Raw genomic sequence first — 25,296 nt, 5'->3', positions numbered from 1 at the left:
CTCTTTCTCTTGACACTTAAGCTATAAAATGGTTCAGTTCCTACCTCTACAATAGGCAGCAAGCAGTGCTCTGGGAGAATCACCTATCTTCTCATCTGCCTGTCACACTAGGTGTACCTCAGGGCTCTATTTTAGGCCCACTCCTTTTCTCAATTTTCATCAATGATTTACAATTAGCAATCCCTCAGGCTACCTGTATACAATATGCAGATGACTCGACAATAATATGCTCAGCCAATTCCTCATCTGAACTACAATTAAAAACACAAACATTATTTAGCAAAGTAGAAACATGATTTCTGCAACGATGCCTCCTCTTGAACCAAAAAAAAACTAAGCTCCTACTTTTCAGTCCTACCCACAAGTCCACACAAATAGATTTCACAGTCACATCTAACAATGGCACACTCATAACACCTGAAGTAGCTACCAAACTCTTAGGCATTACTATTGACAACCACCTCAATTTTGAAACACAAATAAACAATAAAGTAAAAACAGTCAACAAAAAAATGGGTTCCCTCTACAGGATCAGACTTCTCCTTACTTCACCTGCCAGATCCACTATTGCCCACTCCCACCTAATATCTACACTTCTCTATGCTTCTCCTATCTATACTAACCTGTCGAAGAATAATCTTCTAAAACTTGCCAAAACCTACAACAACATTGCCAGATTTGCCACTGGAAATCCCTTCCAAACCCATCACTGTCAGAATCTACAACAACTAGGTTGGCTGGAACTCCAGAATCAGCTTATGTTTAACCAACTTACAATAATCCATTAGACCCTGCACCAGCCTCATAATACTCCAACACTATCTTCCCTTGTCACTCCCTACAAAAACCTGAACACCTTACGCTCCTCTAATAAACTACTAGTTAGTATAAGCAAATTCAGAAACCTGAACACCTTACGCTCCTCTAATAAACTACTAGTTAGTATAAGCAAATCCAAACACCTGGCTGGTGACTCTCTCTTTTCCAATACAGCTGGGAGACCCTGGAACCTTCTTCCTAGTGATCTAACATCACGTTCCTCCCGTACTATCTTCAAACAAACGCTCAACATCCATCTTAAATCACACTGGCGCTGTCCTTGTAACCCTGACTAACCTTTACTGTAACTGCTATGCATGCTCTCTATTCTTCTTCTTCCATTCTACCTCTCACTCCTTGTTACTTATTTTCTGAAGAAATTAGAATGTAAGCTAAGTAATCAAGTTAACTGATTATTCTTTTGAATGAGTTTTTAACCATATACTATCTTAAATCACTTTAACTTGCTCTGTAAATTGAAATGATCTGAAAGAATGTGCTAACAGTGAAGTCACCAATATTATCTGTAATACTCTGTTCAATATTACATGTATTTCTTGTATATTTTATATATATATATATATATATATATATATATATATATATATTATGTCTTTCTAACTGTTTGGAGCTTTTCTCCCTGGGCCTCTACTGAAAAAGGATATGTATCCAGGTAGACTAGCCCGGTCAACAAATGTAAAATAAATAAATAAATAAATGTAGTTGTTAATAAGGCTTATGTGGACATTGTCATGGCTACCCATACTATACCTCAGCAAAATGGCAAAGATAATTTCCAAAGGAATTTCTTCAGTTTCCAAGGAAGTTAGCCTGCCACACTGTTCTCTTATTAAACCCACCATTGAATATAATGCACCTTTTGCTATGTACAAGTCCAAGCATATCACTCAAGTCTAAAGGCCCCAAATATTTCTAACCAAGTGAACTGAATGTCTTAAATCCTTCAGCTATCAAAATAGATAACTCCAAAAACAAATGGTTCTGCCACCAATTCCACTTAAAAACACTTGAAACTTGAAAACTTTAATTAAAATATACGATGATAAGATATAAAATAAACACACTGACTCATAAACCAGATAAGCGCTTTCGGTATTATATTATTATCTATTATTATTATCTATTATTATTATTATTATATTATCTATTCCAAGGCATACCTTGCTTTTTGAGCCATGAAAAATCCAGTCCTATTTGACCTCCAATTTCATTGTAAAACCAGTGGCTCTGTAAACGCCTCACCAACATATAAACAAGACTCGTTGGAGGGAGAGCTTCCTAACTCAATGTATTTCCAATGTACAGGTCATGCAAAGTAGTACTTTGGCTATGTTGAAAGCTAGTCTTGATTACCAGATGGATAGACACAAATTTATACCAGGGTTATCATGTATGGTCTTGTTCAATTAGAGAAGTGTGCACTATTAAGTGCTTGGAAAGTGTGCACTATTAAGTGCTTGAAAAGGATGTCAAGAACTATAGAAAATGCAGATGGCTAGGCAATTTATGGTCTCCATAATTGTTTGGCTGATATTGTTCCAATATTTTTATGTTCCTAAAATGCAGTACCACTTTTTGGTACCAAAGCAGTGATTATAAAAGCCTGCATATTAGGATAATGAGCGAGGAATAAGAATCCGCTGTAATACATGTAATGAAAATACCTGTACAAGACTGGCAACACGAAAAGGGTATGGGACACATGTCTCTGGGGCAGGATGCTAGATATGACATCACTGGAAGGATAGATGATGTCAGTGATTATGTCATCTTGTAACATGAGAAGGAGCCACTGTATGCCTTGCTTCCAGTTATACTTTTCTGGTGAGTGAGTGCATGCCATAAGGACTGCCCTGGCTTTGATGGTGCTCTCCTTCATGAATTCACACTGTCATACCTTTGCTGGACACATTGTGGCAGAGATTGTGTACTGCTAAGGGACCTGGACCTAAATAATGTCTTGTGATGAAGAAATCCATTACTGGAGGTGAGAAGCCATAGCTATACACATCATAGACTTCTGACAGCTCCAGACATGGCTATTGAGCATACAATGGCCCGCCTATGCAACCATCCCCTATTCACATCTCTCTACATATTGCTAATTTGTGCAGACAAGATGGCATTAGCAATTCAACATAGGCTGGTGCTTGCTGCAGCATTGTATGCTGCCATAGCCTTTACCATCAACATCTCTTCACCACTGAGTTTCCATTTCTTCATGTAACTAGGCAAATCATCATGAAGGCCATCTACCAACTACTGGCTCCATTAAGGACTGTGCAGTCGCAGACTGTCCATTGATCATGTTTCTGCACATCTGCTTGATGAATGCACAATGCTATTTCCATCTCAGGAGGCAACTGTGATGTTTGATTGCACTGGGCACTCCAGTGTTGTTGGCTTATGGAGGTTATACCCATCAAGGAAGAAATGTTCACCTCTGAAGCTGGGGTCTTAGTCACAGTTGGAAGACATCTGAGGTTTTCAGCTACAGGCATGTGTCCATTGGGGATGATATATATTTAAGAATGGGTACACTGTCTTCAGTCCATCATAAAACCTCTGCTGAGGCTTTCGGCCCACTCAGGAGTGTAGTAGGTAGAAATGTCATTTTGCATCTCACTGTAACACTTCTCCCTGTTTCTATGTACCATCACTAGACTGCACAGGTGTACACATCAGCTCACTTTCTAGCACTAGACATTTCTGCATACTGCCCACCACCATTTCCAACTCTGAATGGTAAACACCTTGTAATATGTTGCAAGAATGTCTTTGTGATATTTTGGGTAGGGTTCTACATGCATTGCCTCATTTCTTTCGTATGTAAACTTTTCCTTCTCTGGTGATGAAATCTGTTACATTCCTGATCTGCCGATGACATAAATGTGCACCATGCCTATTTTTAAGGTGCACCCACTAGTGAAGCAACTGAGTATGCTTTTTATACATTAATTGATGTATCACCAACTGAGATATGAGTGAAATTGGTCAGGGCAGCACCAACATGTGGGGCTACTTTCTGTATTGCTGCCCTGTCTCATCAGCTCTTCATTGGAAGGAAAAAAAGGCAGTCCAAGATCAAGTCCTGAGGGTCTTGACATGCAGGAGCCAATCATGTCCTGTTTACGCAACTTGTCCCCATTCTTTCTTCCTCAGATTTCAGTTACAAAAAAAGAAAATAATCTTTTTTCCTTTTAAAGTGTAACATTTTTATAATATTATATATACTGCTATTCTAATATTTTTGTAATGTTTTGTTTTTAACTGAAGCTGCTACAGTATATTACTGCACCCAGAGCACTACCATTCGCAGGTTTTAGTTAGGGGGAAAAAAAGAAAGGAATCTTATTTACTTTTAGACTGTAGTAAACTGTTTGCTACCATAGCACACAGTTGATACAGTTTATACCCTGTGCAGAGCACTACAGAGCTCACGTTTTAATAAGAAAAAAAAAAGAAACACTTTTTTGTACATTTAAACTGCAGCACACTTTTTGGCTACAAATGTAGCAAGCAGTTGTTACAGTGTAGACCGCACATGGAGCACTACAGAACTCTGGTTTTATTAAAAAAAAAAGGCTTGATTCTCACCCTTAAAATGGCCTGCAAGGACCGGGCCTATATTATAACATCGAAATCTACAAAGATCGAATGGTACAATATCGAACCCTAAACACCGAAATCCACAAACATCGAACAGTCAGAATAGCGATTGTTTTCCCAGGGAAAAAAAATGCTATTCCGCGAAACATACACACAACACAAACACACACAAAAAACAGCAATCCACACACATACACTTAAAATCCTACACCTAAACCTAAACTAAACTTTACATACACTACTAGCTATCCACTTACCTTAACCCAACCTTAACCCTAAGGTCCGTCACTATTGCACACTCACCTCACCCGTACCCTAACCCTAACTCACCTAACCCACCCCCTAACCCTAACCTACACACAACCGCACACTTACCTGACCTGTGCCCTAAACCTAACTCACCTAATCCACCCCTAACCCTAACCTACACACAATCACACACTTACCTGACCCGTGCCCTAACACTAACGTCCACACAACCGCACACTTACCTGACCTACTCCCTAACCCTAACTCACCTAACCCGCCCCTTAACCCTAACCTACACACAATCGTACACTTACCCGAACCCAAACCATAATACTCCAACATATCGAATGCTGAAAACAGCGAAGCCACAGCAATGGCCCACCAAATTCTTTTCCTGGGAAAGAATTTGGTGTCCTGCACCTTCGCTGTTTTCAGTGTTCGACATTACAGGTTTGATATTATAACATTCAATCTTTGTAAGATTCGATGTTATAATATAGACCTGCAAGGACCTATGAAGCCATGAACATGAGTGCTAGTGCTGAAGTGTAATTGGGATGATGGAATGGATGGTCGATTGTGCCCCTTAATTCTCTGAGCCAAGGGTTACATTACTGCTCTCATTTACACTCTTCTGAGTCTCCTGTTTGGCATAGTGGTGCATGTCAGTCAAGTGACAGTGAAAATGTCTCATCATACTGCTGTGTCCACTGCCTGAAGTTACACCCTCAAAAATGGACTGCCATACCTGCACCCTCCCACCCATCATCCAAAGACCACGTGCTTTGACTGCCTGCACTATAATCATCATCACTGAAGTTATCCTGACTGTGTGTGCCCCATACAGTGGACATGCCGAATCTTGTTTGTAAATGCCAAGGAAAAAAAAGAATATGTACTGGAAGGAATATATATATAGATACTGGGAATGTGCCTATTCCATGTGTAAACTCACAAACAGCATATTTGTAGTATTGCAGCCTTTGCATATTTGATACAGGGCCAGTCTTAGCTGAAATGGCGCCCTAGGTGAAGTAGTACTGTGCTGCCCCTTAAGCCCCACCCACACCATTCTCAAGTAACGCCCCTACTTGAGCCACGCCCACAGGTCGGTCACTCCCACAAAAGCCACTCCAGTCATTTCTTTAAATTTTTTAAATGCATGAAAATCAGTGAATGCTTTGTCATAGTGTAACAAAGGGACCATGCTTTACACACCAGTCACAGTACAGCAGCACATCACTGACCAACACGTACAACAGACACTGGGCACTTACTGACCTTAATCAAATATATAACATAAATGTAGTTTACAATACATGAGTTTGACAGCAATCTGTTCTGTCAGACAGAATAAGGGACAGCAAAGAAGTTTACTAATGGTTGAGTACAACCGTTTTAGAGTTTGGACATGTATGTTCATCTTTTACATATGCTAATAGCTGAACATCACCTCTACCAAACTTATCAGCATATCTGGTTAGGTTGGAACACGACTTCATTAAACAATACAGTGGTATTTCAGCAGAAAGGCAGTCCATGGAAATTGCTTTCCTAAGAATAAGAGACAAAAACCCTCCATAGTTGTCAACCGTACCTGCCAATGTGGAACAAAGTGACAAAGGTGAAACACTTCCTTGCAGCATACTAAAGTCCATCTAAGCTGATCAGTGTGATGAAAATATATTTCTTTATACTTAGGATTCAGTTCTATTTATCATGCATCTCAGTTACAATTTGACATAAGGTTACCTTTCAACTTGTGCCACTGGAAGGGCAGTTCTTAACTACCTCATTGACTGAAGTACTGTATCATGCAACACAATGAAATGTAATAGCTATAGAGGTTTAAGCCATGCAATCAGATTTACAGCATTTAAAAACTGACTTAGTTCCTCCTGTGCTTAAGTATATATAACATTAATACATAATTCAATTTCAGTTCCTTTGCCCCCCAAAAGTATATATGTGGACTCAAGCGCTGTATTCAACTACAATCTAAAAACCAGGGAGCCAACCTCACTATTCTTAAAATAGAACCAAGATCACCACATGGCTATTCTTGCATAATATAACTGAGTGCACAGTTAAGCCACACGGGAGTAGGAAATGGCAAACATACGACTACAATTCTCAGTTATCACACAACACTAAATAAAAACTAAAAATGGAAAGCTATCTTAACAGCAGGGAATATCACACTATAGACAGATATAAAACAGCTAAAATTGCTACCAAAGTACAATATAATTGTCACACAGACTGTGAGATCAATGGTACAAACCGATATAATAGTAATATAATGGAAGGTAACACAATGGAAAATGCTACATGTTATAACAATGGGCTATGCTGACAAGATCAGTTCCAATCCTGGTCCTGAAAAACTGACCCCATCTGCTGGAACAGCTGAAATGCCTTGCACTGACAGCATCAACACCGATGTTACCAGGTTTGATGACACACCATTAGTGTAGAAGGTGACAGATTAAGGGCTGTGATCTTGAAGGCAAAACCATGTCTGAAGTAGACCCACCTGTTTACACTGACACCTGCAGGCTGTTTTACAGTTTCATCTGTACTGAGTTGGAACACTGGCTGGTAAGAAGTTGTTCAAAGAAATTGCTAGAAATGAAGGCAGGGAAGGAGTGCATCATCCATCAGTACACCAAATCAAGGAAGAGACAATCCCATCCCCTGCTGCAGCTTCACATACACACTCGTCATCTTCAAACAATGGTCTGCAGAGTGTCAGGGCAACCCGACAAACTGTATTACTACCTAAAATTACATGTGCTTGGCCTTAAGAACATTTGGCAAATGAATACTGTCTAGGCTGTGGTCAGTGGCTTCACAGGATTTCACACACTTCACTATCAGCCTACGCTTTTAGTGCTATTGTACCAGCAGTGACTGTGTCTTGCTTAAGACTACTATATTGATATACACAATGATTTCCACGAGTGGATTAATACCTTTTCAGTGCCACAATACCCTTTAAATGACAATATCCCTTCCCTCATTTATAGTAACACTCTACCACTGCTACTTGCCAGTGCAGTCTAGCATATTCAGGATACAATTACTTCACACTTAAAAATAATCAACCATACTATTAAATTAATAGGAGTCAGCAGTCTCTCATTAAAAGACTGAAGTTAACAATTATAATCAATCCACCAGTTTTATGTAATTACCCTTTTATAATTCAGGAAACAACTAACCATAGCACAGGCTTTTCAAATTGAGTGCTAAAATACTTAAAGGAGTTGGGCAATAATACACCTTGAAAATTAAATATGCAAATAAATATATTCTTGCACAGGGAAATATAAAATAAAAATAGTTTTAAACAAAAAGATGGCATTACACTGACTTTAACCTAGCCGGTCCTACTACTAACTATAATCTATCTGCCGATTTAGTGGTTGAAAAGACTGACAGGCAAAATGTCTAGATGTTAGTTAACTGATCTAGGCAACAACTATTGTCTGCTCTCATCTAAATTCATGAAAAGATTTGTTTAATGCTCCCCATCCTAAAGCACCATGAACTAGCCTGCTCCACTGAACTTTTAGGGAAGAGTCATGTGACCTGAAAAAAATCTCCAGGAGGTGTCCTAGCACACTTACTTTCTACAAAACACCTATTTTAGTGATAAGTGTGTGTGTGTGTGTGCTTGTTTTATACTGAATGATGCTCACCTTCAAATGATATCATCTATCCATCCGCAACCCCTTTTTCCCATATGACAGAAAGGTATCACTTCAACAGTGATAATCATCTAGAAACAATGTTCACACTACTGGGCAGTGATACCACTTCCTGCAAATTTAAAATTCTGAATCCAAACACCATCCAAAGCACTGTGGCTTAAATAACCAGAAAGTTCCTAACCAGTTAAGGTAATTATCTTTTTTTAGGAACTAACACTTTTCAAAGTTTAGCTGCCTCATTTTTTTTCATTATCTTTGCTGCATCTTTACTGAAATAACAGCTACACGTTTCGTAAAGCTTTTCACATTTTTCTCCTTTGTTACATTTTTACTGATAAACAACTACAGAGTTTGTACAGCTTTTCAGAAAGGTACATGCCTCCTGAGTACAGTCTCAGACATGTATGATGTAGTATCTTGTCTGGTAAGCTTCGCTTTACCACTATGACTGGAAGCTACAAAACACCTGTCAGTGAAGCCACAGAACAAAATGTGAACTCTTTCATCCTAGGATTTTTGGTTGGTGCAGGCAAAGAGTCCTTGGAAGATACAGGTTTATCTTCCCTACTTTTCCACATTATCCAGTCTATAAGAATCAGGAAAAAACTGGATCATGCCAGATCACCAAGGGGTTGACCATGCAGCAACACAAGAGGAGAAGGTCTCTTTTGTGGAATTTCATCACGAAACAAACCTTTAAAAAGTAACATTTTTCCCACCTCATAAATTCTGGAATCAAAAGCTTCACAAATATTATATTGTTGATTTTAATGTCCTGCCCCTAAGAAATACTACACATGAAGTGTACCTGTGTTGGGAAGAACTTTTATGTACATATTTGAAGCATTTTTAAAAACTTTACCATTCATAACTGCAGAGTCATTGAAGTACCAAGCATCAGTATCAGGCTTATCAAGACACTAATGACGGACACACTGTACAACCACTAGTGTCTGATTACCAGGTTTTATCCCAGAAGACTGAGGTTGCAGTGTTCCAGCGATTTCTTCTTTATACACACACACACACACACACACACACACACACACACACACACACACACACACACACACACACACACACACACCAGTTTCATATGCATAAAATAGAGCCGGAGCAGTTCCAGGTGCATAAAACAGAGCCGGAGCAGTTTCACTTACATAAAACAGAGCCGGATCAGTTTCACTTACATAAAGCAGAGCCAGAGCAGTTTTAGATAGAAAAACAGAACCGGAGCAGTTTCAGAATTATTTAATTGCATAGAAAAAAAGATACCTCAACACACTTATTAGCTAAGCTGTTACACAAACTGGCTAAGGGCTCTAGGTGCAAATGAGTTAACTACCTTTGTGTACGTATTCCTACTTTAAATACCAGAGCTAGATCATGGTCAAATAGGGCCCTAGGCAATGGATCACCATCCCACTGAACAGACCCTCCTGCAGCAACCCCCTACCCCTAACCATTCCAGTGTTCCATTACTTGGCTGTTTCTCACCAGTTGCCATAAACACTGTTCTAACCTATCAGTGTGCATATTGCAGGTATTGAAATAAAATAGTATAAACACAGATAGCAATTTGCTAAACAAACAGTCTCACAATGAAAACAGACTTACATGAGCTGTAAACTTCTCTGCCCTTGAAACCCGCATTCATTGAAACAGCATGAAAACCCACATTCATAGAAAATGCTTCTTGCCACTGGAGGATTAAGTTTACCTTTGGACTATTTTTAAACCACAGGCTCCTTGCACACATTTGCACACATTTTTTAGGGCCTTACATACATGCATTTGTTCTTTGATTTACCTTCCTGATTATATTCTTTGTATAATACAGCACCACTTGTCAGAATGTGTTTTAAATTTGTAGTTTTAAACATTCTTTTAATAAACAATGAAACAAGATATATGAACAAATAATGACAAAACTACCTATTTCATAAAATTTCAACATAAAAGTGCACTTGGACTTCTGTCATTACAATACAATATCCCTCAATACGCACAGTCTCTGCAAAAGTAAATTCATCAGAATAATTCCACATTAAAGAAACCTATAACTAACAAAGAGGTTGCTACTGGCAAACAGCTTTACATCTCAATGCGTCATCTACAAATTCAGTGCCTGCTGCCCTTGAAGAATCAATTGCGTACATTACATTGAAGAACAAAATTGGTAAGCTGGTAATATTGCAACAGGAAATGACTGAGAAACCGACAACACTGCATAGTTACTAGGCATCTTATACAAAGGAGGGCACCCTAATAATGCACCAAATAATCGACAACCTAGGGGCATGACATACCATGCATCCATACCTCTTAGCACAAGAAATCTGAACAACATGCTGCATACAATCAGGGCAGAGCATCATCAAGTCCAGGATTAAGGCTCTGACTTGTTAACAAGCTGCTTCTTATATCCAAAAAAGTGTCCATTTCCATCCATCTCCATTTTCCTACTGTGCAACTTTCTGCAAGTCATTAAGAAGAGTATTCCTGAGTCATCCTGAAAAGGGACACTTAGGCATTTGTTAACCAGGTAAGCCAAATGGACGCAAATATATAAAATAAATGCTACTATGGCCTATAAAGGCATTAATCAACAAAACAGTCATAATACTTCTATTAACCAATTGACTGTGTCCATCTATCTTTATAAAGGATGTTATCAGACACCAGCTTCTTTGTCAGTCATGTTTTGGCAATAACAACTTATCAGCAGCATCTTGCCAAATTTGCTTTGTGATATATCGCTCTATGGAATGCACCTGCTTTCATGGAAAATTGAGCAACACAAAGTTGGGAAAGTCTTTACTACCTTCCATCAGTTAAACTCCCTCACAAAATGAGCAGCATCTCAGAACTCACATTTTTAATAATGTAGATTCTCTAAAACTGTACCAAATCCTGAATTAAAATCTGCTCCAATATTTACAGGAAAATCCACTCAACTAAACACACTGATTTATGATAGTTTTCTGAAAAGATATCAGAAAAGCTTTCGATCTGTGAAATGCAAAGCATCCCCCCCAAGGAAACAACAAGCATGTGTATTTTAACTATACAACTTCTACACTATTGCACATGTATAAAACAATGGTAGGTGTGTTCAGGTAAATGACACGTGTCTTTCCCTATATCTTGGCAGACCTGTGGGGGTACTCACAAAGTCATACAAATGAACTATTAAGTATCTTATGGTTTATATTTCTGATACTTTACATTCATGCTCCAAATTTCCCAATTACTTGTCTACTTTGACAACTTATAACTTTTACTTTCACTCAGAACAGGTCTTCTTTCTTGCACCCTTTAATTTTTTAATTATGGTAAGTTCTTGTTTCAGACTTACCAGCTACTTCAATAAAAACACCATTTAGCTGTTTGCCATTTAAGAACACATACTCTTTTCTACAGAAGCCAACAAAAAATCATACTGACAATTTCTTGAAGGTCAACCTGTGAATAAATATGCTCTTTGAATTGCACCATGCAGAAAAGAACAGCCACTATCATTCATATTTTACAACTACTGCAGCACAACAATGGTTTATACGGTGGTTTGGTATAAAAGAAACAGTCACTGGAACATAAAACTATGATCAGATAAAACTATGATCAGATAGTAAAGACTGAAATCATGCATCTGCTCCATAGGTGTATCACCTTCAGTGTATTTCAGCCACTTTTTCCAACCATCCAGGTATCAACATAAAACACCACTTATGCAACAGACAAGCAGCTACTCTGTCTCATAGCAACACACACATACTTTCTCTTTCATACAACTAACAACTAGTTCAAATTCCACACACTCCTACTCTTTCATACAACACACAGACACACACTGTCTCTCATACAGAAATGAACGGAACCACTAGTTTAAATTGTACACACGCACACCTACTCTCTCTCTCACATACAGTAACACACACATGCACTTTATCTCATACAAACAGAATAGCTAACCTAAATTCCATATACATACATACATACACACACACACACACACACACACACACACACACACACACACACACACACACACACACACACACACACACACTTTCTCATGCATACAGAAGTGAGCAGTTTAAATTGCACACACATACACTTACCTTCTTTCTAAACCGAGCAGCCAAACAAGCACACATGAACTTAAACCCCTCTTAACAAAATTACTAATTACATTTCACGCGCCTGCAAAATGAATTTACATCCACGTTGGCGTGTGTACTCATGATTCTCCTTAAAGGAAAAGACACTAAAACCGCGATGCTGTATTAGTGGGAAGGCGCTCACCACCCCTTTGCTCTGTGGTTCTGGTGCCCTCAAGCAGGCGCCGAGAAGAAAGAAAGAATGGACTAAATTAATTAAAATAAAAAAATAATAAAGTAAAAAATTGCGCCCTTTACAAGGCCGGCCTTTATGGCGCCCTAGGTGGTCGCCTAGTTTGCCTATGCCTAAGGCCGGCCGTGATTTGGTAATGGAACTTTGGGAGCAAGAGACGTTAACACAACATCCGCTATTCAATAAAGTGTTTTTTTTATTTTAGATACATTAATGATTTGATTTTCATATGGAATGGAAAAGAGGATGAATTTAATTTGCTTTTCAATGACTTGCACATGAGTGCAAATTTTTTGAAATTCACTAAAGGTGTTTTCAGCAAGTCAATTAATTATCTTGATGTGACCCTGACTTTTATACACGAAAAGGGATACATTCAAAGCCAGATTTACCGTAAAGGTAGTTTTGCACCAGTATTTACATAAACACAGTTTGCACCCTCAGCAGATGAACAAAAGTGTTATAAAGGGTCAGTATACCAGACTTAGTAGAGTGACTAGGTTCATAGGTTCATAGGTAGGTACTAGGATATTGTCCCCAGGGCCTATATAAGCCAAGCCAAACAGTACCCTGGCTTTTGCCACCCAAGAAAATTATTTTCCTGTGCCCCTGTCAAGCAGAGCCACAGAAGTGATCCCCGGGGTGAATTTCCTATCTCCCATCCAATCATCAAGATGTTTCTTGAAGAGTGCTAATGAGGAGCTTTGTTTGATATAGATAGGTAGTTTGTTCCAGAGTATGGGAAGTCTCTGGGACAGGAATCTATCCCTCCAGCATGTTCTGTTTATTGTGGTGACAAGGTTTAGGTCCCTAGAGCATGTAGCTCGGAGGGATTGGGATTTCTTTACATGGAGCATGTCCAACAGCTCTGGGTTTGACATAGCTTTGTATGTTAGGCAGAGATCGCCTCTGAGTAGGCGATAGGGGACAAAGTAAAGCTGGAGTTTTTTGAGACGGTCTGCGTAGGGCATCTGTTTTGAGGCTGGTAATCCTCTTTGTGAGGTATTTCTGTGGCCTTTCCAGTTGTTGTAGATGTCTTGTGCAGTACATACCAAAAGGGGCGTTGTACTCTATAATGGGTCTAATGAGTGATGAGTAGAGGGGTACAATGACCTCTTTTTTCCTGGATTAGAAACCTTATGTGATGAGGTGTGCCACGTAGAAGGATTTCCTGACTACTGTGGCAATGTGATTATCAAAGGAGAGACTACTGTCCACCTGTGTCCCAAGGTCTCTTATCACACTTTCGGTGTTAAGTAGACTACCACCTATGTGGTAGTTCATGGGTACAGAGTTTTTACCAAAAGGGATTACAATGCACTTTTTGGCTTTGAGCTTGAGGCCATGGCTTTGACACCAGGCATCTATCTCAGTGAGGCCCTTTTGTAGGATGTCCACATCGTTAGGAGATTTGATTAAGGCTCCTAGTTTGCAGTCATCTGCGAACATTGTTAGCCAAAGACCTTCTGTGTTTGCCTGTACTTCAGAGAAGTAGATACCAAACAGGAGAGGACCTAGGACTGAACCCTGTGGTTCTCCACTTGTCACTGGTCTGAAGTTGGATTTAGAGTCTGCTACTTTCACAATGTGTGTTCAGTCAGTGAGCCAGTTGGCAACCCATTTTGTGACATAGGGATTTAAACCTAGTTTAGTGAGTTTGTCTATAATTCCAGAGTGGGGGATGGTTTTGAAAGCCTTGGCGAGATCTAGATAGGCTGTGTGTACCACCTTACTCTCATCTACAGCTTTGGTGACCGCTTCAAAAAAGTCTATCAGGTTCAGGAGACATGATCTGCCTTTTACAAACCCGAACTGGGTAGGGTCCAAAGTTTGGAGATTATCAATGTCATTGTTTATAAGTTCCATGATGATACATTCCATAGCCTTGCAGACCAGGCTCATCAGGCTAATTGGGCGGTAGTTCCCGGGGTCCGTGGTGGCTCCCCCTTTGTGGAGTGGGATAACTGTTGCTGTGTACCATTCAGTGGGCACAAAGCCTGAGGTGAGGCTATGATTGAACATGGTACTTAGGTGGGGTGCCAGTTTGTTCAGTAGTTCATGTAGAATGCAGCCTGGGATGTTGTCAGGTCCCATGGATGCTGTGTTCTTGGCTTTGGAGAGTGTGTTTTTTACCTGTGCAGCCATGATTACAGGTACTTTGCATTCTTCTGGTATAGAGATGGGCCCTTTAGGGGATGAGAGAGGGGTAAAGTTAGCACTGAACCTATCTGCCAGAATGTTGGCAATATCAGTTGTTTCTGTATATTTAGCGTCATTGTGCTGTAACTCAGAGCAGATCTGAGTGTTGCCATTGAGATTCTTGACATAGCTATAGAATGCTTTGTGGTTGTCTTTAGAATCAGTGGCGATTTTGTTTTTGTAACTAGCTTTGGAGGATTTTATGAGGGATCTCAGCTTCTTACTGAGGCTGACCACTGAGTTCCTCCAATCATGGGATTTTACTCTTTTTTGAAACAGTTTCTTTCTTCTGTTGTAGAGTTTGTTTATAGCAGGGGACCACCAGATTGGCTTACTTTTTTGGAGGATAGCATCTTGGTTCTGTTAGGGATTGCATGATCCATGCACTCGTGTAAGTGCTTATAAAGTGCAATTGTATAGGATTCAGCAGTCGTATCTCTATTGTCCATCAGCATGGGTGTCATGAAGTTTGCCACTTTTGTCTTAAGGAGTGTGAAGTCGGCTTTGGAGAAATTTTTTATGGTGGTTTCCCTAATGGGGGGGTGGGGCTGGGATGTGGATGTCTAGGGTGATTTGCTTGTGGTCGGAACTGACCAACAAGGAATTGACCTCTGGTGTGGAACACCAGTTGCCCATGTTGGTAATGACCAGGTCTAGGATATTGCTGCCCCTGGTGGGGGTGTGGATAAGTTGATCCAAGGCATTGGAATTTATGAATTCCAGAAAATGTTGAGCACAAGAGTTGGTACATGAGTAGTTTTCCCAGTTAATGGTGGGGTAGTTGAAATCACCCATTATTAGGGTGTTAGGTTGTACCCTAATATTTTCCAGTGTATCAAGAAATGAGTGGGAATCCTGGGGCATGGTGGGGGATCTGTAGCAAGCTACAATTTGCATTGCAGTCTTGCCCAGAGTTAGTTGCACTTGGATAATCTCAGATGCATTATGCTGAGCATCTTGCCTGGAGGTGTGGGTATCCTTAATGAATATGGACATGCCTCCACCTTTAGTGCTTCGGTCCAAGTTAGGTGGCCGAAATGTGTGGTATGAATTATAGCCTGGTAGTGCAGGGGTGCTCTCTGGAGCTTTGAACCAGGTCTCTGCCACTGCACAGATGTCGATGTTCTCCATTTTAAGGAGTGCCTCGAGTGAGTGCATTTTGAGGCTTAGACTTCTAGCATTGAGTAGCATTACCCTCAGATTTTGCTTGCTTGTACCTGTTATGGTGACGAATTTGTCATTTGAATCTTGCCTAAAAAGGTACTATAGGGGTGGCAAGAGCCTTAGCCAGTATCAGGAATCCCAAGGGCAACAGGTGCAGGCCATCTCTGGCAAAGCATTGTAGTTTGTCGATCATGTCATCCAAGGCAGACAGATACTGGATCCCCTTAAAATGACACCAGAAGCTTAGCCAATTGTTGAAGTCAAACATTTTGTCCTTGTACTGTGGTATCATTCTGGGTGATGGCAGGGTGCTACTCAGGGCTAGGGTCATACCTGCCTGGGCTACAAGATCAGAAAGCTCCTCCATGTCTCTTTTCATGTAGTCCAAGGAGGTACATCTCAGGTCATTCACACCAACATGGACAATGACAGAGTCATATTTCTACTTGTTGTAAAGTGACCTGAGTGCATGCATTATGTGGAAGATCCTGGCAGCTGACAGGCAGCTGACAGTGACTTTCTCCTTGTATAGCCTGGTGAGTGGAGCATCAATGTGCTGACTATAGAGTCACCTATGACTAGAGTGTTAGGTACGTTGTTATGCCTTATGGGCTGTGGTTGAGTGGCACACTGAGTTTGTGGGCTATGTGTCATTTGGGTTGTGTTGGGGGGTGAAGGTTGCTTGCGTTTCTGCTTTGGAGGTCCCTGTTGCTTGGGTAGATTTTTTAGGGAGCCTCCATGAATGTAGGTGTGTGTTTTGTGTTTCTATGTGTGTGTTTTGGTGGTGTAGGTTTTGAGGGACTATGTGATGAGTGTGGTGTGGTGCAAGTGTTTACCTTTTCCTCTTGACTGTCTAGTCCAGTCTTGGGTGAAGAGAGCTTTGGTTCTTGTTTGGTTATATAAGTGCATCTCTCACAGGTTGTAGTGTTGGGTGGTAGGAGGACAGGGTTGTCTGTGTACATGAGGCAATTGCTGCATTGCCTCAAGATGCCCAGATTCATCAGGTAGACAGGAGAAAACACCGGGAGCTGACCCTTAGACATGCCTGGATAGGTGCTTATTTATTAAGTACTAAAAACTGTTTTCCTCTAGACAAGTGAGGAAAGTTGAGTGCTGTAGTAATTTGTAGCATATTTGGTGCTTACAATGAGTTCTGAACAAATGCTGAGCTCAAAGAAAAAGATTTGAGTGCTGAAACTAGAAAACTGGCTAGTTCTAAGAAATAAAATTAAGCTAGAAGGCTTCCCTCCAACACAGAAAGGCTTGGGGGCTCAGAAGCTTACAAACAGTCCTGGATACAGCAAATCTGTATCTGGACTAGACAACTTATAGGAAAGGCAGGAGACAAGCTTAGAACATTTTTTTTTTGTAAAGTGGAAAGGAGAAAGGAGGAGCAGAAGCTAACTGGGTTGGCCTTCTCAAATGTTTTCCCTGGAATAGGTAGAATGAGGTAATGACACTAGACTGGGAGGAGTGTCCCAGATCAAATTTACAGTAGGATCCCAATCTTCCTTCCTATTTCAACAGTGAACTTGTTACTCTAAGGGGTTACTTTCTTGAACAAGGTTACACCAGTCATTGGTTAAATAAAATTGAGCAAGAAGTGTTATTACTCAGAATGGACAGGGCAAGACCTATCCTAAATAAAGTTGAGCTTCAATTGTCATCAGATCCTTCAGTCATGCCTATAATCCAGAATAACAACAAGACTGATTTTAGGAATGCCTTTCCACTTCCTATATCTATGGATATGTACATTATAAAAACCTTGGCAATTAATTGGAAATGTATTCTGGGCAACAGAGACATAGCTCAGATACCAGGTTCAACACCATTGTTCACTTATAAAAAGAGATACAGTATAAACACCATTTTAGAAAGCTCTACACAGGCAATAACAATAGTAGGGGGAAGGACAAGCACATTCAGGTGCGGACATTGTAAACAGTGTCGTTATATAGAAGACAGTTCAAGTATTACATTGAATGCTCATAATATGGTTTTTACTGCTAAGAAAAGGCTTGACTGCACTTCCATTGGAGTAGTTTACTTGGCCTTATGTGACTCATGTTCAAGTTTTTATATAGGTAAAACACTGAGATGTTTAAAAAGTAGGATATATGAACATAATTTAGCCATCAGAAATCTCGATGCAAACAATGCATTGGCTAAACATGCTTTGACTTGTGAAAGTTTTAGGAAGTATACATTTTTGGTCGTTGACTCTGTAGCAATCCAGGAATTAGAAGGTGGCTGTAACGTTCGGCTAGAATGCTGTGAATCTATATGTCAAATAGCACGTATGGCAGATCGACTGCCAGGATTAAATGACATGATCAACCTAAAATGATTTATTCTGGGACCTAATCATTCATTTAGAATAAATAGGCATGAGCTTATCTGACTTTAGAAGCTAAGTAGGATCGAGCTTGGATAGCATTTGGATGGGAGACTGTTTGGGAACATCACTTTTTAACAATGAATTTTGACACTGTTTTTGATTGGTGGAAAAAGGAAACCAAGATTTATGATTGGTTCTATTTTCTGATTGGTAAAAAAAGCCATTAAGATCTATTGATTGGCTTGTTTTTAGTGTATAATGATTGGTTCTGATTCCAGAAAATGTTTCTTTTTTGAGATTTTTGAAGCTAATTTAAATATTGTATTTCATTGGGTGCATTTGCTTTGAATGGCAGTTGATTGGTTGTGTGTTTTTTTGGTGCAAAGCCTGGAGAGTATTTAAATGGTATGGAAAGATTTTGTGAAAAGATTCTGAGGAAGTTCTATGGTGAATATATTAAAGAACGAACACACAACAAACACACAATCATGATTTGTCCTTTGGAACTTGTTATTTTGTTTTGTTTCTGTTCTGTTCCATGCTGTTTTTCTCTGGCCTTATATTTTATATTTCAGTACCATGTAATACTTTCCCAAAGTGGATAGCCTGCAAATTAATTTGTTGGTATGGGATGCGTAACCCCCTCCTGAAACAGCATAGTTACAGTTTGCAAGACTTATACATTGTGCTGTGGTACCAGAAAAGACATTGTAAGAGAGGATAGTCCATGAAATAGCTTCCTGGCACTCCACTGCATAGCCCCTTCCAACCCAAATAACATTCAACTGCTGCAGTGGTCACAAAGCAGATGTACGGTACAACACCTCCTTAACTCAAACAACATTTAACTGCTGCAGTGGTTACAAAGCAGGTGCGTGGTATGACCCTTCCTTAACATAAACAACATTTAACTGCTGCAGTGGTCACAAAGCAGATGTACAGTACAATCTCTCCTAAACCCAAACAAAATTTCACCGCTACAGTGGTTACTAAGCAGGTACATGGTATGACCCTTACCCAACCCAAATACAAAAAAAAATAAATCCACAAAATATCAAAAAAACACTTCCAATGGATGCAAAGGAGTAGAATAAAATCTTTACTGGTGCATCCAGTACCTCGGCTTACGTCTTCAAGGAATAATTCATACACCACATGGCTATCATTTATACCAAATTCAATTACATTCAATTAAGAATAATTCGCAAAATTCAAATGTGAAGGTTTAAAGTAACAGTGCATCCCCACACCAAAGTTACCCAATACACATACTAACACTGATACTAATAATACTTTAAAGAATTAATATACATGTGCAACTTAATTTGTTATTGTTACCTAAAACTCACCTGGCGTTCATATTGATATCCTGATTTAATCCCATAGGGTATAAAGTATCAAAATTGATAATAAGTTTTATTTCTAACAACAACAATCTGCTCAAAAATTCTTCCCCCTGACAAGCATGGGGTCTAGCCAACACACTAAAAAAGACGCTGGAGTCTGAGTTTCCATGAAACCTTCTAAAATGATCTGCTACCGGGCTCTCCAATCTGTCCTTTCTAATGTCCCCCAAATGTTCCATAATATGTCTTTTTTACAGCTCTTTTGGTTTGCCCGCTATACCATTTGATAGGTGAACAATCACAACCAATAATGACACCACCCCACAAGAGTCACAATTAAATTTATTCTGGGCCGCAAATAACCTTCCATTGATGTTAACCCCATTAAAATTTCTAATTTTCCAACATATTTTGCACCTGCCACATGGAAAGCTCCCTTTTCTAACATTTTCCATTTCCACTTTGCCCAATTTTAAAAGCTCCTTCAAATTCACGAACCTACTATATGAAAAAGTGACCCTTTCAGGGAACAAGCCCTTGAGATTTACATTATTGCTAATAATTTATTTACAAAAAATATTTTTTACTTTCCCTTGCCCAACGCAACCAACCTTTAACTGCTGCAGTGGTCACTAAGTTAATTGTTGCAGTGGTCACAAAACAGATATATGGTACAACCCCTCTTTAACCTAAACAACATTTAACTGCTGCAGTGGTTACTAAGCAGGTGCATGGTTTGACCCGTTTCCAACCCAAGCAACATTTAACTGCTGCAGTGGTCACTAAGCAGGTGCATGGTACAGCCCCTCCACAACTCAAACAGCATTTAACCGCTGCAGTGGTCACTAAACAGGTGCATGGTACAGCCCCTCCACAACTCAAACAGCATTTAACTGCTGCAGTGGTCACTAAGCAGGTGCATGGTACAGCCCCTCCACAACTCAAACAGCATTTAACCGCTGCAGTGGTCACTAAGCAGGTGCATGGTACAGCCCCTCCACAACTCAAACAGCATTTAACCGCTGCAGTGGTCACTAAACAGGTGCATGGTACAGCCCCTCCACAACTCAAACAGCATTTAACCGCTGCAGTGGTCACTAAGCAGGTGCATGGTACAGCCCCTCCACAACTCAAACAGCATTTAACCGCTGCAGTGGTCACTAAACAGGTGCATGGTACAGCCCCTCCACAACTCAAACAGCATTTAACCGCTGCAGTGGTCACTAAACAGGTGCATGGTACAGCCCCTTCCCAAATCAAACAACATTTAACCGCTGCAGTGGTCACTAAGCAGGTGCATGGTACAGCCCCTCCACAACTCAAACAGCATTTAACCGCTGCAGTGGTCACTAAACAGGTGCATGGTACAGCCCCTCCACAACTCAAACAGCATTTAACCGCTGCAGTGGTCACTAAACAGGTGCATGGTACAGCCCCTTCCCAAATCAAACAACATTTAACTGCTGCAGTGGTTACTAAGCAGGTGGATGGTATGACCCATCCCCAACCCAAGCAACATTTAATTGCTGCAGTGGTCACAAAGCAGATGTATGGTACAACCCCTCCTTAATCTGAAAAACATTTAACTGCTACAATGGTTACTAAGCAGGTACATGGTATGACCCATTCTAAACTCAAGCATCATTTAACTGCTGCAGTGGTCACTAAGCAGGTGTATGGTACAGCCCCTCCACAACTCATATAACATTTAACTGCTGTAGTGGTAACTTTGTAGGTGCATGGTACAGTCTCTCCCCAACGCAAACAACATTTAACTGCAACAGTGGTCACTAAGCAGGTGCATGATGCAGTCCCTCCCCAGCCCAAACAACTTTTATCTGCTGCAGTGGTCACTAAATAGGTGCATAGTACAACCCTTCCCAACCCAAATATCATTTACCTGCTGTAGTCACCACTGCATCTGCTGTAGTGGTCACTAAGCAGGTGAAGCACAGTAAATCATTATGTTAAATAAGCATATGCCCCTTGGAAGCATGCTTACTAGTCTATCATGCTCCTGATGTCTAAGCAGTTGTATGGAAAATATACACCCTTTTAGCAAAATGCATACAGCTAACATTACATTATGTTGCTTAGGCTCAAATAACTTGGCCTTACAAACAATACAATCATTTGGTTTGAAAGTTACCTTAGCTGACAAACACAGTGTGTATGTTGGGAAGATGAGCTGTCAAACAATATTAAGGTGTTCCACAAGGCTCAATATTAGGACCTTTATTCTTTAACTCACTTACAAATAGAATGCATAAAGCCTTTCATCCAGTAAATCTAATATGATATGCAGAAGACTCACTACTAATGTTTGTAGCCAAACAGCTTCAAGATGAACTGCAGTATTCCTTTACAAAAAATTGAAAATGGGATAAAGCAATCTAAACTAGTCCAAAATCCAAAGAAAACTGAACTAATTGTATTTTCATCTCCAAACCAGCAAAGTACTAAAACTTAAAAACATTATCAGTCTGTATAACATTAGAACTGCATAAGTGCAAAATATAAAACTGGTAGGAATAATAACTGACCATAGAACAAGATTTGATCAGCACATCCAATCTGCAGTTCAAAAAACAACCATAAACTAGGACTTCTTTATAAAATGGAGCCTTTTGTGTTAGAGCATGTAAGACCATCACTCAGAGTTATCTCCTCCCTTATGTCCTATATGCTTCAGTAATTTGGACTAGTCTACAGTTGTTTCAGATAGACAAACTGGAACAATCTTTCAGTAAACTTGCAAAGTCTATAAGTAACCACATTAACTGAACACATCACTGCCTTACATTTCAGCCCATTTACTGACTGGAGCTACCTAATCTATTAGCCTACTGTCAAATTAAGACTGCCCACAACACCCTCTACAGCCAAGACAGATGCACCAGCCAGTTATTAAACTCTTTCTCACCCAGCAGTTAACTATGTTCACTGAAACAATGCTTAATGCTTACTCAGAAATGTAGGAACTATAATGGTGAATGCCTATACCCTGCATTCATTGGTAAACTGTAAAATGTCTTCCAACAAACACCAGAAATATTTCTTCTCATTTACAATTTAAAATTGTATTGGAAATGTACCTGACAATGAAAAGATCCTGCACTTACAAAACACCCATCAGGCCCACCTTCTTATTCTAATCTTATCCCATCTATATTTTAAAATTTAAATGAAATCATATCTATTAACAAACAGTCCTACTGTTGTATCAACACCATAATTACTGTTTTATCCTTATGCAGCCACATCAGATAAGGATCATTGCATCTCTCCTTCTCTAAGCATTACAAATAGCATTAGTTTTTTTAAAAAAAATCATTGCAGACAGCCAGAAAGAGGAGCTCTTTATTATTTTTACAGTCAAAGGTCTTTATATTCTAGACCATACCTCTCAACCTGGAAACATCAAAAATCTGGACAAAGGCCCATGAAAAGTAGGTACAACTGGCCAAAAATCAGGATGCTGATTAACATAAAATTTGCATACATGATTACATAACTCCACCCACTCCCATGTAATTGTGGGGATGCCAACATTCAAACTCAAACTGAAGAAGAAACAAAATATTAAACATAAACTATAACCAGAACAAAAGTGTTTTATTTATATTAACATTTTACCTTGTATAAAACTTTAAACTTGTATAAAACTATAATGCAATTTTCCTTTATAAAAATAAAATTAACTGCTACGCAAATCTCCAATAAAATGTTGGCAGTATGAAGATAGACAGGAAAAGGAATGCCAATGGTGCAATTCCTGGCAAAAGCTCATGCTACAATGTTATGAAAGAAGACATTCCTGATACTGACTGATTTCCCAGGAACTGACAATTACTATTTGTGCAGAGTTATTCCTGAGCAGTGCCAGAAACTAAGAATACATTACAGGGTCTTATATGCAACATTAACAGAAAATTCCACAGTATGAATGGAACGCAAGAAAGGATTATAATCTTTAAGTCGTCTTTGCCCTTACAATTTGAGTGACACTGAACTCTGTAGTCAGCTTAGGTCAAACAATTTAAAATCATAAAATTTTTTAATGGACAATGTTGCCTGCATCTCCCCATGTGTGAGAATCTATGCCCTCCAACATCCCTTCAAATATCACATTTTTAAATAACAAACCAATCTTTTGCCAGAGTCATGGTAAACTGGGAAAAAACACATACCAAGCATTTGGAATTCTTTAGCCATGAAACAGTATTCAACACCAGTATTCAGTAGTCAGCACCTTTGTCTATTAATCTGCCTCTTAATGCTTCCTTCCTATTACATTCCTTGGTTTAGCTAACAAATCCTTTCCATTTTTAGCTTGTATTTCTACAGCTCCTCTTTCAGGGGTGCGTATAAAGTTGTAAAAATGCCATATTACAATTCCATGCTCCATGTAAGACTTAATTATGTATTTTTATCCTCCCTGCAATGTATCATTTTGTAGTCTTCGTACATTTTGCTTCCTTTTACAGGCAGGAAAATCAGTCAATATAATTTTCACACACACAGTAATATATGCAATTACTTAAATCCTTAGGGTCCAAAAATTCCAGCTAGCATGCTGAAGTAAGAATATTTGAATATTCCTACTATAGTACCAGTACAAGACTGATGCTATTCTGTACTGTGTATAGTATGCAGAAAGGCCTTTAAACATACTATAGCCTGGAGGATTTAGTCACCTCAACTAATCATGAATACCCACGTCCCTGTTTATGTAAAATAATGCCTACCAGGTATCAACATAGAAAATTTAATTAAAATAACTAAAATGACAAATAGTATACAATAGGAGAAAAAGTCTACACCATTTTGATGGCTTATTTATACACACATACATACATACATACATACGTACATACATACATGTGTTAACTGGGTAAGTGCACTGGTCCAATTAATTTGTTCATGCTTCATCTAAAACATGCCTCACAACAGTAATAATTGCATGTTATTAGTGGATCAAGAACTTAAAATTACAAAGTTGCAATGTAATCAGTTAAACAGTCTCAGGGTCTATTTAGGTCAGCAAGGAGTCTGCATCTATATAAAACCTGGCTTATAAGTCTAATTTCCCACATGTATGTCTAACATGGTCTTAAAATTAACAATAAAAGTAGACCGCCTGACACTCACTGGTAAAATGTTTCACATTTTGGTACCTCTTATAATAATGAAACTTCTGCTGAGGTGAATATTGGATCTTTGGAATTTCAATCATAAATGTATTAACTCATGAGAAATACTGAGTATTCAGAAAAGTGATATCTAAGGCACTTCCTACAGCATATTTGGAGCATTTAAAGATCATAATCATGTCTCCCATAAGCAATCTATATGTAATTGAGTGCAACCCAAGTTTATGTAATCTGTATGAATGATTTGTGCCTTTATACCCAGGTTTGTTCCTAGTTTAAAGCTTTGTGCCCTTTCCACTTTTTTATTTTCTTATTACCATAAA

This window comes from Protopterus annectens, chromosome 1.part2 (assembly GCF_019279795.1).
Source record: "Protopterus annectens isolate FY-2018-M chromosome 1.part2, PAN1.0, whole genome shotgun sequence".
Classification (NCBI taxonomy): Eukaryota; Metazoa; Chordata; order Ceratodontiformes; family Protopteridae; genus Protopterus; species Protopterus annectens.
This window is presented reverse-complemented; position numbering follows the sequence as displayed.